Source organism: Adiantum capillus-veneris, chromosome 29 (genome assembly GCF_014529385.1).
Source record: "Adiantum capillus-veneris isolate H3 chromosome 29, ASM1452938v2, whole genome shotgun sequence".
In the NCBI taxonomy this organism is placed as follows: domain Eukaryota; kingdom Viridiplantae; phylum Streptophyta; class Polypodiopsida; order Polypodiales; family Pteridaceae; genus Adiantum; species Adiantum capillus-veneris.
The window spans coordinates 34002148-34016652 of record NC_140959.1 but is presented as its reverse complement, the minus strand read 5'-3'; positions in this window follow the sequence as shown (position 1 = coordinate 34016652).

Below are 14505 nucleotides of genomic sequence, written 5' to 3'. Positions count from 1 at the left end.
GCTAAAGGTATCTGACATAGCAATTGTCTAAAGAGTGGGACACAAAGAGACACAAGCATCCTCAGATATTCAAAAAATTATCCGTTTATAGTAAGCTCTACTTTTTATTATCCATAGTTTATTATTTGCCTTGATTTCCATCAAAAGGACATCAACCCTCTTGATGGACATGGCAAAAAATGCTTTGGAAGATTTCATTAGTTTTTTTTTTAATCAGATGAGGTAAGTATTGGTTAGAGTCAGAGACTCACAACTAGATGTACAAATATATGTGTGTGCATGTGCCGGCTCTTTCCCAAGCATAACACTCGATTAGGCAGTAGGTAGTATGGCCCATCGAGTATGCACCCACTACCTCATCAGCATGATGAGTATGTAAGAAAAGCCTAATGTCGGGCTAGTGGTTACCTCTAATAACAACCTTGTAAGAGTATTCCTTAGTTTCTATCGGGAGTCCGGGAGAACGGAAGGTTTAACTATTCAATCTTTTCTTACCCACATAACCATCAAGCTCTCACCATCTCTCCCAAAACCCAAGTACATACAATTAGACAAGGACACAATACACACACACACACACATATGCACACATAGACTAGATTAGATAGTGAAAGCATGTAAGAGAAGGAAGATGTAGACATCATTTTTACACACACAACTTAGCATAAGAGTGAGAGAGGAGAATCTTGCAAAAAAATGGCCTAAAATTGTAGTCCCAAAACTCGACGCTACCACTTGTGGAGTTGAGTATTTAGCTTTGTTATGAAATCTATTTTAGGTGTGAATTATTTGAGGCCCCTCTTTCCACTTTAGTCCATGAGTGGTGGCTATCACTTCTTGCACGACCCTTTATAGGTGAGTTCTTACTAGATATATACAATAAAACCATATTGGCTTGTTTAACTAAAATACTTTGCAAATATAAATGACCGAGAGATATTATTTGACGCCTTTTTCTCAGTTAAAAAGAACAACGCCATTACATGCCAATTGTCCCAATTGTAATGCTAACCACATACAACAAAAGGGTGCCCACACTCATAGCATCCCTTCCACCAAGGATAGCAATTGTCCTCAGTTTCTCAATAGAGAATCAATTGGACCTTGAGTGATGGAAAGTGTGAAGGAGATTTGAAAATTTTTGGAAAAAAAAATAAAGTATCCATTTAGCATCTTCTCTAGGGTGGCCTTTAAAAGTCAAAAGATAATGGTTGTAAACCATGTCAGTGTCTGTGGTGGTAGTCTCATGATCAACTGTTTGATCAGGGATTGCTCAATAGAGAATCAATTGGACCTTGAGTGATGTGTGGAGGAGATTTGAAAATTTTTGGAAAAAAAATCAAGTATCCATCTAGCATCTTCTCTAGGGTGGCATTTAAAGTCAAAAGATAACGGTTGTAAACCATGCCAGTGTGTGTGGTGGTAGTCTCATGATCAACTGTTTGGTCAGGGGTTGCTCAATAGAGAATTAATTGGACCTTGAGTGATGGAAAGTGTGGAGGAGATTTGAAAATTTTTGAAAAAAAAATTCAAGTATCCATTTAGCATCTTCTTTAGGGTGGCCTTTAAAAGTCAAAAGATAATGGTTGTAAACCATGCCAGTGTGTGTGGTGGTAGTCTTATGATCAACTGTTTGGTCAGGGATGAGTTGCTTTTCTTGATGTATAAGTGTAGGCGGATCCTCGTAAATGTGATGGTAGGTAGGGGTCCTCAAAACGATCGTAAGCGACTAATGTGAAATGCATTGTGTGCAACTGTGAAGGTAATTTTAAATGAAATGAAGCAGCATTTATTGCAACAAAAATCTTGAATAGACCATAAAAACAAGCAGTAAGCTTTACAAAAATATTGGTATCAACACTTTTAATTCTTCTCATTCCGATTTGAAGCATAACATAGTCACCTTCCTTAAACTCATGTGCTTTATGGTGCTTATTAGCATGCTTAGTGTAGAGTTCTTGTGAATGCTTGATAGCAAAATGGATACATGTATAAATGTCATGAAAATTTGTCATAAAATCTAATATCTAGCTTACCCAAATGATTTTAACCTGATCATTTAATGTGGGAGAATAAACGGGAACAAGAGTTAGAATTGAGACATGTGCTTCTAGACCTATCTCAGTAGGGGACCAAAAGGAGAGATGGTTGCATCTCAATATGGGTCCAAAAGGAGATGGTCTACTAAAGAGCAATGTGCAATAAGTGCTTCTAGACTTATCTCAGCAGAGGACTAAGAGGAGAGATGGTTACATCTCAATACAGGTCCAAAAGGAAGTAGTCTATCAAAGAGCAACGTGCATCTAATGGAGCTTAAAAGACCTTAGGGTTAGTTTCATTAAAGACCTCCAATAGTTAGTGTTAAAAGTCCTTTGACCGCTTAAGGTGGGAACCCCGACCTAAGCTTGAGGTGCTTGTCGTGCTTGTTGACTAAGGTGCTTGAGGTGCTTGTCGTGCTTGATGACTAAGGTGCTTGAGGTGCTTGATGACTAAGGTGCTTGTCATGCTTGATGAGGAAGGTGCTTAAGAAGCTTTCTATGCATAGGGGGTAAGGTACTTGAGTAAAAAAAAGACCCTACAAAGGAGGGGGAAAGCCCCAAAGTTAGGGGAATATTTGACTTAACCTCCCACTCACCCAAAGGGCACCCTTTTCTCAAGGGACACATGGGACACATGCCAGACTCTCCCTATGCTTAGCCACATGGTGTGCTTGAATGCTATTGACTGGACTAAGGAGGGGTCCAATGAGCTTCTACTTCCATCCAACAAATATCTAGATATTTTCAAGCTCTCTCTCTAAGGGGTGAGGAGGACACTTGTCCAAAGACTACCCATGTACCTGAATGCATGTTGCATGTGATTGGCTAGGGGGAGAGGGGTCCAATGAGCTTGAAGCATGTGGAAAGGCTAGAACTCGCCCCAAGCAAGCAAGGAGAGTGCGGGGGGGGGTATACACCACACACACACACACACACTCATTTTGTGGATCATTCTCACTTGGTGAAATTAGAGGAACTCCACCTCCTTCTCCAATCTTGTGAGAAGTAAGAATCTACGGCCAATACTCTTGGCTATGGAATGCAAATCCAACCAAGAGCCATGTTTCAATGCTTAAGCTTGCCATTTTCTACATCTTCATTACTATGCTATTATGTATGCTAGCAAGAAGAGTGATGACAAGTGAGGGAGAAACTATAATACAAAGATTATATTGTACCAAGTTCTCTTGATGGGAGAAACTATAATACAAATGCCTATTGGAGGGGGGATCGACTCCGTATGAATCTGGTCCTCAATTGTTGTCATGTTCTCTAAACTCTCTCTCTTGCAAAAGTATTGTTCATGCCAAGTTAACTAAGTACCATGTTTATGTTGCTACCATCAATTAATTTCACCCGCTATGGTCACAAAGTAATCTCACAAAAGTGCTTTATCTAATTTCCTAATTCCGCTACTCTCAAAGTTCATAGGTCATTTCTATTACATTGGTATCAGAGCATTTGGTTTCTCTTTTCTTGCTTGAGAAGAGACGTCCTTAAGTAGCCTATTAATGGTTGATTTTGTTAATTATATTAGGGTAAGTGGGACTGGGATCTATTATCGGTTTTGTTGAACCCACTATGTGGGATACGGTGCACACCTCGAGAGCTTTGGTCTTAATAATGGAGTCTTTTTAGACTTGCCTATGACTTTACCATTATTGAGCCATAAGAAGTCCAAAAGGAGCTATCCCTCGGCAACTTCGCTATGTCAGACTCGCTCCACTATTCTCTATAATTAACCAATTTGAGCCGTGGGTGTAGATACTTAAGTGCCTATTTTCAAGGCTAAGAGGAGTAGCAACTAAGGTTTTGAATTGCCAAAGCATACACTAAGTAAACACATAAGTTCAATTAACATGGCTGACAATAACCAAGAGAGTAGAATGAACATTGATTATTTTGATTTTTTATATGAAGGTGCTAATGATGATGCCCCCATGTTTGTTAATTATCTTGTTACTAGGCAATCCTGCTTTGCAAGCCAAAGTTACTCAACAACTTTGTGCTTATGGGATTACCCTTCCTCTTCAAGAGGAGAGAGAGCTTAGGAGGCCTCTTGAGGAGACCCCCAAAAGAAGACTCTCTCCCATAGGAGAGGAGGGATCCAAAGAACGTGAAAGTAATGAATCCCTAAGTTCCTCCAAAGATGTGGCTCCAGGAAGACAGCGGTCTAAATGATCGCCAACTCCTCCCAAGAGAAAACGGTTAACCCATACTCCTTCTCCTCGTCACTCCAAAAGGGAAGAGAGGAAACAAAGGAAGAAGAGGGCAAGAAAGAGGTCACCCTCTTCTCATTCTTCTTCACCTTTTCTATGGCTATTCTCCTAGAGAATACAAGAGGGAGGACATCGCAAAGCTTACTCTGCATGGTGAAGGTCCCAAAAGCTCAAGAAGTTCAAAGAGGGAGGAAAGAGTATCTCTTTTCTCACCTATATGGCACCTTTGGTGCTACCGACAAAGTATTGGCCTTCATCCAACAATTTTATGCAGCCTTTGGAGACAAAGGGCTTCACGGAGTCCTCCAAACTATGCCATGTAGCACTTCCAAAAATCGGCTTGTCAATGGTGGGCTAGCCTTTGTGACAACGGTGAAACCCCAAAGACATGGAAAAACTCTACGAGTTTCATCATGAAGCAATTCCTTGCAAACGATGCAAAGGACAAAGTGCTTACCGAATGGCGAAGTTAGAAGCTTCTCTCTCATGAGTCTATCCACAAATATGTGGACAAGTTTTGGGATTTACATCTCAAGGCTACTGTCTTTCAAAAGATAGACTTTACCGAGCAAAAGAAACAATTCTGTGCGGAATCACCCAAAGAGACGGCCGAGTATGTCAACTCTCAACGGCTTGGTTCTATCACCGAATTAATCCACCACACCATGGTTGCTTCGCGCATCAATTTCCAACAAGGGGCTAGACGGAATGTCAAGCCCATGGAAAATAAAGACAAAAGTGATGCCAAGGGGAAAACCAATGCCCACAATTCTTACCAAGACTATTCCAACAACAACAACAATTGGTCCAAGGAGAAGGGAGTCTACAAAGGTAAATATAAACTCTTTCCTAAAGAGCTAGAAGATTTTCATAAGGACAGCAAATGTTTTAAGTGTGGGGAGCAAGGCCATGGTTATTGTCCTTGCCCCAATAGAATTGTCCGTAATGAGACTCCTAGAGCCTATATGTTTGAAGCTCCAAAAGAGGATGCTCATTGCCAAGGATTTCTCCTTTCCTATGCTTGGGGAAAGATGCAAGAGCATGATGCCTTTATTTTGTTTGACCCTGGTTCAACTCACAACTTCATATCCACAGAGTTCACCACCAAGCTAGGCATACAAGCCCACGAGATGGGAGATACATTAAAAGCCGATGGATCTATCAAGGGACAAGACATCTCAATTACTCCCTCAATTGGAAAATTGAGGCTTCATGTCCAAAGCTATGTGAACAAAGAGGATTTCTTCATCTCCCCTCTCAAACATGAGGATGTTACCGTTGGGACACCATAGTTTAACCACATGACTTCCAACATGAAGTTCCCTGAAAGGAGAATCTACTTCACCTACGACGAAAAGAGCATGTACATACATGCTAATGAGTCAGGGAACACCATATCCCTAGAAAAATGCTTGCTTTTGGTAAGTCCATGAAAAGCTCTACTTTTGCGTATATGATTTTTGTTGGAGAATCTGCAAATGATTCCAATGGTTTTACAAGTGCAATAAAGGGAATCAAGAGGAATTATAGTTGTCTAATTTCCTAAATGGATTCCAAGATGTTTTTATTGATGACATCCCTAGTGATCTACCTCTAAAATGAGGGATGATGACCATGCAATTGATCTCCTATTAGGAAGCTCACCGCCTAACAAGCCTCCTTATCGAGTTTCACAAGCTCAACAAGAGGAGATCATGAGGCAAGTGCATGAACTGGTGGAAAAAGGGATGGTGAGGTCTAGCTCCTCTCCATTTTGTTCACCCATTACTTTTAGTGCAAAAGAAAGATGACACATATCACATGTGTGTTGACTATAGATCACTAAACAAGATCACTATCAAAAATAGATTTCTCGTGCCACAGGTAGTAGATCTATTTGATAATTTACAAGTTTTGGCCTGACAAATACTCCTGACGCATTCAAACTCATGATGGACAAAAATCTTCAGGCCATTCAAATTCTCTTAAGGAGTACAAGCGACACCTCCAGGTAATCTTTCAAGTTGTGAGAGAGAATAAGCTTTTCATTAATCAAAAGAAAAGTGATTTTTTCCTACAAGAGATTCAATACTAGGTCACATTATCTCTAAAGATGGCACCCGTATGGATGCAACAAAGTTAGAGGTAATAAAAAGATGACATAATCCAAGGAATCTACAAGAGGTACGAAGCTTTGTAGGTATGTGTGCCCATTACATGACTTAACAAAAAAGAACGTTAAGTATTCATGGACTGCAAAAGTGCAAGAAGCTTTTAAAGAAGCTTAAGGAGAATCTTATCTCTCAATGTGTGCTCACACTACTAGATCTCTCAAAGCCATTTGAGGTTCAATGTAATGCTTGTGGTAATTGCCTTGGAGCTATTTTGTTTCAAGAAGGGCATGCCATAGCATATAAGAGTCAAAGACTCAACTTCGATAAGTGAGTATTGGGCAAATACGAAAAGGAGCTACTAGCTATTCTATATGCCCGTGGAAACACTATCTCTTGGGGACTCCATTCATCCTACGAATGGATCGCAAAGCCTCAAGAACTTCATGATGCAAAGCAAGCTCTCCGACAAACAAATGAGGTGGCCCAATTTTCTTTTGCAATTTAAATTTCATATTGTTCACATTGCTGGCAAGCACAATCAAGTGGTCGATGCACTTTCACAACGACCAAGGGTAAATGTGGTGTCTATAGCAACTCACAATGATCTATCTTTTATGATAGATGAGTATGCTACTGACCGAGACTTTAAGTATGTAATTACAGCCTTTGCAATAGGGAAGAAAAAAAGAACTATTCACCTTGAAAGATGGTTATCTTCCAAACGGCAATAGGCTATGTGTTAATCACCCATACAATAAGAAAGTCATGTATGAATCCCATACGTCTCCTTATGCGGGGCAAAGAGGGATTCTATAGTCTACTCTTCAAGGAGTAGAAATGTATTTCTGTTGGTCTACAATGAAAATAAACATACAAGAGTATATTTCAAAATGCATGGTATACCAAAAGTTGAAATTTGATTGAGGGAAGAAACTTGGATTGTTTCAATCGAAAGGCTTAACAAGAAAACACACTCTATGCCTGTCAAAAAGACTATTAAGGCACATCAAATGGCAACCCTCTTCAGATCTCAAAATTTTTAGTATCTTGGCTTACCAACAACCTTAGTGTCGGACAAAGATCTTAGAATGACCAGTAATTTTTGGAAGGGTCTCTTTGAGAACATAGGAAGTAGATTAAATCTCTCTTTCGGCCTATCATCCACAAACGAATGACCAAAGTGAAATAACTAATCTAATGATTCTTGATTTACTAAAAGCCTATGTCATGGAAGTGGATCAACGTTCTCAATGAGAGAAGTACCTACCTCTTATGGAGTATGTGTACAATGACATTGTACATACTTCTATGGGGAAAGCACCTTTCAAGGTTAAAAAGGGAAGATCCAAAAGTCCCTCACTACTTAAAGTACATGGGAAGATCTTCATTGCTGATGAATATAGCCAAGACTCACAAGAATCTTGTCCAAAGATTAAAGAGGTTACATCCATATCAAAGTAAAGGCAAAAAGGGATGCTGCTAATAAGCACAGAAGAGCCTTAGCCTTTAAGGAAAATGATTGGGACTTGCTAAAGTTTCTCAAGACTCGTCAAAGGCATACTACGGGCAAGAATCTTACGGGCCACCAAGAGTATTATGCTAAACTAGCGAAAAGATACTATGGTCCTTTTTAAATTCTTAAGCCAATCAATGAGCTGGCTTATCAATTAAAGTTGCCCAACCATTGGCTCATTCACAATGTTTTTCATGAGAGCCTACGTAAGCCTTATAAAGGAGTGCCACCAAAAGAAGCAATAGTTGCAGACCCTCCAAAAATCAAAGATCAAGAAGAAGTACTTCAATCTGAGTCCATCCTATGACATGGACAAGGTATTAAGAAATGGTAAGATTATCTGACGATATCTTATTAAGTTAAAGAATTATCCCTTTAAAGATGCTAAATGGATGCAAGGAACCTAGCTTAAGGATAATATGAACCTTGTCAATGCTTACAATGCTGCACTAGAGTAAGCATATGAAAATGCATTTTAAACGAAAAATGTTTTTGTCTTATAAGACTATTTCTCTTTTAAATATTGTGCACAAATTTAAAAAGTATGCATGCTTGGAATCATGTTTGTGGTGACGACGTCTCCCAAACACCAACTAGAACTTGTCACTCTACTTTGGAAGTATGATATGGACTAAAGAGCAGACATGTATGCGGCGGAAGCTACATTTCCCAAGCACCAAATGGATTAGTAATCCATCTTGGAATGATGTCGTAGGGTAAAAAGGGATCCTCTACCCGCTAAGAAACATGGACTAATGACTAGGCTTTATCTTCTCTACCTCATAGTTGAGGACGACTATGATTTCAAAAGAGAGGTAATGTCATAAAATCTAAATCTAGCTTACCCAAATGATTTTCTCATATTGAACCGATCATTTAATGTGGGATAATAAACGGGAACAAGAGTTAGAATTGAGACATGTGCTTCTAGACCTATCTCAGCAGGGGACCAAAAAGAGAGATGGTTGCATCTCAATACGGGTCCAAAAGGAGATGGTCTACCAAAGAGAATGTGCAATAAGTGCTTCTAGACTTATCTCAGCAGGCGACCAAGAGGAGAGATGGTTACATCTCAATACGGGTCCAAAAGGAGGTAGTCTATCAAAGAGCAACGTGCATCTAATGGAGCTTAAAAGACCTTAGGGTTAGCTTCATTAAAGACCTCCAATAGTTAGTGTTAAAAGTCCTTTGACCGCTTGAGGTGGGAACCCGACCTAAGCTTGAGGTGCTTGTTGACTAAGGTGCTTGGGGTGCTTGTCGTGCTTGATGACTAAGGTGCTTGTCATGCTTGATGAGGAAGGTGCTTAAGAAGCTTCCTATGCATGGGGGGTAAGGTGCTTGAGTCAAAAAGAGACCCTACAAAGGAGGGGGAAAGCCCCAAAGTTAGGGGAATATTTGACTTAACCTCCCACTCACCCAAAGGGCACCCTTTCTCAAGGGGCACATGGGACACATGTCAGACTCTCCCTATGCTTAGCCACATGGTGTGCTTGAATGCTATTGGCTGGACTAAGGAGGGGTCCAATGAGCTTCTACTTCCATCCAACAAATATCTAGATATTTTCAAGATCTCTCTCTAAGGGGTAAGGAGGACATTGTCCAAAGACTACCCATGTACCTGAATGCATGTTGCATGTGATTGGCTAGGGGGAGAGGGGTCCAATGAGCTTGAAGCATGTGGAAAGGCTAGAACTCGCCCCAAGCAAGCAAGGAGAGTGCGCCGGGGGGGGGGGGGGGGGGTATACACTACACACACACACACACACACTCATTTTGTGGATCATTCTCACTTGGTGAAATTAGAGGAACTCCACCTCCTTCTCCAATCTTGTGAGAAATGAGAGTCTACGGCAACACTCTTGGCTATGGAATGCAAATCCAACCAAGAGCCATGTTTCAATGCTTAAGCTTGCCATTTTCTCCATCTTCATTACTATGCTATTATGTATGCTAGCAAGAAGAGTGATGATAAGTGAGGAACTATTTCTTTCTCCTATGGAATGTTTCTTCTTCCTCTTCCCTACCCTCATTCCCCACTAGCTCTCTCCACCTTCCAAGGTGTTTGAGGCCTTGGGACTAAGGCTTGGGATAGTTAATGCTTTCTACAAAGTTTATGTAATGCTTGTGATGCATGAATCTTTCCATCTTCATTGCATCACCAAGGTCACAAGGAACACAAAGATTGTATTGTACCAAGTCTCTCTTGATGGGAGAAACTATAATACAAATGCCTATTGGAGGGGGGACCGCCGGCTCCGTATTTATCCGGTCCTCAACTATTGTCATGTTCTCTAGACTCTCTCCCTTGCAAAAGTATTGCTCATGCCAAGTTAACTAAGTACCATGTTTATGTTGATACCATCAATTAAGTTCACCCACTATGCTCACAAAGTAATCTCACAAAAGTGCTTTATCTAATTTCCTAATTCCTCTACTCTCAAAGTTCATAGGCCATTTCTATTACAAAATTTGCAGTAAAAGTATCTAAAGTAGGCACAATGTTAGAAAGACATGAAGTGAGAGTAAGAAGATAGTCTAAATCGTATCATGCTTGTGAACAGTGAGTGGAAAACCAATAACAAAATCTATAAAAATGTGTTCCCAAGGTCTTTCATGAATGGGAGAGGGTGTAAAAAGCCCCTTTTTTATATGTTGTCGCTTTGATCTTTTGGCAAATCACACAAGATGAAACATGTTGCTTAACATCACTTTCATAGCAAGCCAATAAAAATCACAACATAAATTCTAAAAAGTAGCAGCAAATCCTCTATGTCTAGCATAAGGTGGTATATGCAATTCTTCAATGAGTAAAAGACAAAATGGTTTTGTGGCACACAATTTCTATTTGAAATAAATAAAATTTTCTCGTATGGTGTATTTGAGAAATGTGTGCACAAAATTGTCAAGCATATGCAGCCATGTGGTTTTGAAATCATCATCTTATGCATAAGTACCAGGTATAGAATCAAATGAAATCCAAAATGATTGATAGATTATTAAGAGAGGGTCTTCAACTCAAAACATTAGTAGTAACAACTTTTTCTTTACCGATTTGGTATTGAATGTTGGGTTCAAAACTTTGAATAAAAGCAGGCCACTCAATATGCCTATCACCTATTAAAGGTTGAGATAATAAATACTTGATACTTTGTTGATCAAATTTGATTATCAAATCAGTATCCATTAAATAATGCTTCCAAATTTTTAGAGCATGCACTACAATGGTCAATTATTTGCTAAATGTAAAATGTTTACATTTACGACTTTTCAATGCGAGTGGATGGGTATCCTACATGAGAACTGCACCACAATACCTTTTCCTCTAGTATCAGTGACTACAAGAAAGAATAGTCTATCAAAATCATACAATTTAACATAGATGCATTAGCCAAAGCATTCTTGAGTGCAGTGAATGAGCTTTTTTGTAAATCATTTTTCTTTAACAAGAGAGTCAAATAATGAGATTTATAAGCGAAATTACGAATAAAACTTCTTGTAATAACTGCGCATACAAATGCAAGAACATAGCTTATGCATGTTTTTGCGTCTAGGCCATGATTGAATAATTTTGATTTTCTTGGGGTCTACATGTATTCCCTTTCCCGATACAATGTGTCCAAAATACTCAATTTCATAGTGAAAAAATTGAAATCTTTTTGAGATTCAGATATAAGTGGTTTTGTGAAAGAAGATCAAGCACACGTGTTAAATGTTCTTTATGTTATTGTTAAGATTTATTGAACACGAGAATATCATCAAAAAATAGAATAAAAAGATCTTGATGTTGAATAAAACATTTGATCATCATGCGAGTGAAGGTGCCTAGTGCATTTGTCAGACCAAATGGCATGACAAAAAATTCATAGGGCCATGTTTGTGTGAATGCAGTTTTGTAAACATCTTCCTCAAACATTTTGACTTGGTGGGACCTCGAGTTAAGGTTAATTTTGCTAAAAATGTTTACCCCTTTCAATTTGTCTAGCAGATCATCAACTTAGGAAAATAAAAACATATCCTTAATGGTGATTTTGTTTAAAGTCTTGTATTCAAAAGGTTCCATTTTTCTTCTTAACAAGAAGTAATAGAGCTCCGTATGGTGAACTATTAGGTCTAATAAGTCCTCGTCAAGTAAGTTGGTGATTTGGTTTTGTATCTCCCTATGTGCGATTGGGTTTACACGATAGGGTGCTCTTTAGGGAGGTTTACTATCCGGGATAATATCAAATTTATGGTCTTCAAGGCATGAAGGTGGTATTCCAAGAGGCAAATCATGCATGAAACAATCTTTAAACTATGAGAAAAAGTCATTGTGTGTAGAGTAATGAGGGGTTTTAGTTTTAGTAGCGAATTGGTTTACAACCACTAGCTATGTTTCCCCTTGCTTTCTAATTGCTCATTTCGCTTGAGTGTGAGAAAGTAGTGGAAATTTTTAATGTTCGAAGATTGTTTTGAGGGAGAAGGTTTTATTTTCATGGGTGAGAGTTGAAGTTTATGTTTTGTAATTGACTGGTGGCTTAAATTCATGTAAAAAAGGCATCCCCAAAATCATATCAATACCATGTAGTGGAGCGACCAAAAACGTACGTGTATGTCTAAATTCACCAATGCAAACTTCAACAGTGAGTTTTACAATTGAGATGTTGATTATTAAAGACGCTCTTTTTTTTGTGAGGTGAAGAGAATTGAGAGAGAGGAAGTTCTTGTGCCAATCTTGTATAGATGATCATGGCTACTACCATCATCTAAGAGAAGTATAGTATCTTCACCCTTAATTGTGCCTTTCACTTTGAGTAAAGGGTGTGGAGATAAAGGAATACCTGGAGAAGGGTTTTCATTAATATCATACTCAAGATCATAGCCCTCATCGTAATTGACTTCAACTTCATTGTCGTCGGGAATAGCATCTTCAATGAGGTTAACTTCTGCACCGTTGGAGCGGTTGTTGTGTTGAATGGCCGTTGGTTGGGATTTCGTGTGACTCATTGGGTTGGCCATTGGAATGACTAGTGCTCTTAGCAGCATTCTTTGGAAACGTATTTATGGAGTGGAAAATTTGAAAACATTTAAAATATTTCACCTATTTATTCTTGTTGCAAGGTTGAGTAGGGCATTGATTGTTGCAAGGATTATTGCATGGGGCTATTGTTGTTACCATGGGGTGTAGACAATGGAAACAACCTCTAGATGAGAGTTCAAAGTGACGGTTGAACTATTAATCATGAAGGCCGCTTACTATAGTAACTGCACAAGTGTCAGTCAATTACAAATCCAATCCAGCGGCTATCAGTAGAACCCACTATTCATTTTGTGGGTTACTATTGCACTATTATAGAAAGTGAGGAGAAAAAGGAACTCTCTTGTTACAGTTAATGATAGTAGGTTGATCAATGTGGAGTTGATATCCACCTTTCTTCTTTTCTACATTGAGAGCCAAGCTAGTAGCTTGACAAGAATGACTCTGGCTCAAACATATACACCTCATCACCAGTTTGTAGTGCTAAACCAGATATGTACTTATTCTTTAGTTTCCTGCGGGCGGACATGTTCAATGGCTTGAAGCTGAATGAGACAATTTCAAAAACAATCAATATAAGCCTATAAATCTTCATTTATAGCTTGACAAATCAAATCCCACTGGTGGCGTGCTTTAGCTTTATACTATGTGGGTGCAAAATGAGGTAGAAATAAGTTTTTTAATGCATGCCAAGTATGAGGTCTTCTACCGTGTTGTTTAGTGGCATTCCACCACCACAGTGATTTGATGCACATTTGACCATGTCAAACTTTGGAAATTGTCATGAAAATAGTCATCTAATTGACTAACCCATTCCAGAACAACATTTGCATCTATAGTGTCATCAAAATCTTTAAAAGTGAAAGCCTTTCTGCTACTTTTGTTTTGCTTTGGAGCAAGTGCACTTTCTGCTCATGCAATGCACGATAGCTTGTCTTCTAATTCTTATCTTTACATGCGCTTATATACTAGTGATTCTTGCAAATTTGTGAGCTATTTGGCAATAGGGGGTGACTATGGCAGGTGAGCCATGATGGCGTGTTTTTCTCTTTTCTTTTGTTTTTCTTTTCTCTTTTTTTTTCTCTTTTCTCCCTTTTTAATATAATATTATATATATATATATATAATAATTTATTTATTCATATAAGGTTTTTTTGAATGTTTATATATATGTGGATATGATCGGTGTGCAAACTAATAAGTAAATAAAAGAAAAACAAAGGAAATTTTTTACTTAGCTGTATGTTCAATGATGACCTCTGGTCCAACAATGCAATACGAGAGCAGGTTGAAATTTAGTGATCAGTTGGATAGTTTTGCATATGAGAAATTTGAGTTTCTTGGTGTCCAAACCCCCATCCCAGTAGTAGATGATCACCAACGCTGTCAAAGTTGTTAGATAAGGTAAATTGGCGATGACTAGCCCAAGATCAATGGTATTTTGTTGCTTTTTGGAATATTCAATGTGATATGAGTGTAGCTATGAAATATGTTAATTCTTTTGAACCCATGGCCAAGTAAATTTAGGGTTAAATGGCCTCAATATTTTTAGAGTTGAGCAATAGCAATTGAGCGGCCAAATAAATTTGAAATTGGCCGTGAGGTCCCCAACCGAGAAGATTGGGAC